The sequence below is a fragment of the Thermobia domestica genome, unplaced genomic scaffold, assembly GCF_964235325.1.
Source record: "Thermobia domestica unplaced genomic scaffold, izTheDome1.hap1.1 HAP1_SCAFFOLD_371, whole genome shotgun sequence".
In the NCBI taxonomy this organism is placed as follows: Eukaryota; Metazoa; Arthropoda; class Insecta; order Zygentoma; family Lepismatidae; genus Thermobia; species Thermobia domestica.
In genome coordinates, this window is record NW_027656084.1 from 135,001 (window position 1) to 137,500 (window position 2,500).

A 2,500-nucleotide genomic window follows, 5' to 3' on the forward strand; every position below is an offset into this window, starting at 1 on the left:
GAGCTAACGGGCTCTACGTAGTCGACGTCCATCTAGTTGTCCAGCCGCCGCACCGAGTGGGTGGTGCGTGCGGTCGTCTCTCTTTGATTGGCGCATTGCGGTGCGAGAAGCGATTCATTCAGTGGGTGGTGTGCATCGAGGCCAGGTGCGCCTCACCCGGCCTTGACCTCCGTTTTTAGGAGGGAAAGGGGTCTTAACCGGGTGGGGGGCTTGTCTTAACTGTCTGTCTGTCCGTAGTCCGGTTGGGCGGTTTACAAACTGTGGTGTGACTGTGCAGTGGTGTCTCAGTTTTTTAACGTGTGATGGCTACCAGTGGGCGACGAGTTGGCAGCCGTATCAAGTCTGTGCCAGCTGCAGGACGGTCACAAGAAGAAGAAGCGGCGAAGTCTCTGGCAAGAAGAGGATGGTCGGAGTCTCGCTTAGAATCAACTTTAGACATGGACTGTGTGGATGAGGATAGCCTGACCGGAGGAGGTGAAGTGTCGGACGATCTGGACAGTGTCTCTGTTGAGGATGTGGAGCTGGAAGACGAGGAGGAGGTCTTCCAAGCTGAAGGTGAGGTGTCTGCTGTGTCGGCTGTATCCGCTGTGTCTGCTGTGTCTGCTGTGTCTGCAGTGTCTGCTGTGTCTGCTGGGTCTGCTGTGTCTGCAGTGTCGGCTGTGTCTGCTGTGTCTGCTGGGTCTGCGGGGTCTGCTGAGTCTGCTGGGCCCGGCCCCTCTGGAAGTGACGATGTACCAGAATTCAGATTGGGATTCCCTTTTGGGACATTGGAGTGTCCTAAACATCCAGGATTGTGCTTTGCTTCTGAAAGTAATTTCAGAAAGCATCTCAAGAACCACTATGTGGATTATGAGTGCCTGAAGTGCGGCAAGTCCTTCTCCCGCTTCAACGCTATTACTTGCCATGTTCCTAAGTGCCCAGGTAAATCAACAGACGCATTAGCTTTCAAGTGCGATCTGTGTACTAAAGCCTTTGCCTCAAAGATTGGTCTCGGCCAACATATGAGGAACAAACATCCTGCGGCTTGGGATCAAAAGCGTTCGGGGGAGGAGGGCTTGGCGAACTTCTGGACGGTAGAGGAAGAGGACAGTCTCATCAAGATCTGTCGCAAACACAAAGGAGATCCTAATGTAAACCTTATTGCTGCCAATGCTCTGAAGGGGAAATCTCTGGATGAAATAAGATTCAAGAAAAGAAAGCTTTTCTTGAAGGGTCTCATCCCGCCTGAGGCCAGAGTAGAAAGCCAGAGGGGAAGGGGCCAGCAGAATGTTGGCAGATTAGAAGTGTCGTCTCGTTTGGCTGGTGAGGTCAGCGGCTGTCGTGTCCGGCTAGGTGAGGAGATCTCTCGCCTGGACCCCAAGGTTGATACCGACGCATTAAAAGAGGCCTCTTTGAGTGCTCTGTTGGATGACTACATCAATATCAACAATAATGCCGAAGCTAGGTCGCTGGGCGGAGAGGGCAACCCTCAGCAACTCTCTCACGAACTGAAAAGAGCTCGCAGTGAGTCTCAATCTAAACAAGTCATGCTGGAGGAGCAAGAAGCCGAAATCCTTAGGCTTCAAGAGCATTGTTCTAAAGTGGAGAAGCAGGTCGCTGATCTGCAGAGGGAGAAGGAGAGACTGGTCTCCGAGAATAACAAGTGGCAGCAATTTCTTGCCCTTGAGGACGATGCTCTGAAGGATAGACTGCTGTCTGGCTCCGCGGGAGACTCCTCTGCCTCTAGTCTCAGGGAGGAGGTAGAGAGACTGGAGGCGGAGCTGGCTCTCGGGGAGTTGGAATTACAGCGAGTACGCAACCAGCTTGAGGTCTCCTGTGAAGAGATAAAAGAGCTGAGGGAGGCTCTCTCTTGCCTAGCGTCCAAGAGTGGAGGCAATGTTGATGCGTCAGTCCAGTGTGATCCTTATCTGGGCTGTAACGGCACAATTATAATTCCAAGAGAAGAATTGAATTCTCTTGAGTCAGACGATGAAACTTTGGTGAAGCAACGTATGATTGCTCCCACGGTAGAAAACAGAGCTGTGGACCTCAATACCCTTGGGGACCAGGCGAGAGATCTGGAGGGGGAGATGGATGTGTTCTTGTGTTCGCGGGACAACGATCTCGCGGGGAAGCAGTTGGACGAATGGAGCAACAGGATCGTTCATCTGTGTAGGCAGTGGACTAAAATCTCGAAGCCACAGCCTCAGAAGAAGTCATCTGCCGGTGGCAGAAACAAAAAGGTGCAGGAATATGTGGATACTGTGCGTCTCTTCAACACAGATCCCAAGCGCCTGGTCGATCGGGTAATCGAAGGTAGGGTGTCTGGTCATCTTACTGATGAGACACCCACTTCTAGAAGCATACAAGATTTGTACGAGCGATTGTGGTCGGTCGCTGGTAAATGCGGCATTGATTTCTCTGCGGTCGCGTCGAATGGAGAGAATAGGCTCTGTGAGCCTATTGGTTTCACTGAGCTCAAAGTGAGGTTTGCTCGTATTGCAAACGATACGGCGGCGGG

The 2,500-nt window shown here is 52.2% G+C and overlaps 1 pseudogene; it reads left to right on the top strand.

Moving 5' to 3' along the window:
* LOC145676799 (large subunit ribosomal RNA) overlaps window positions 1-2,500 on the top strand; it is an 8,934-nt pseudogene that overhangs the window by 2,801 nt on the left and 3,633 nt on the right.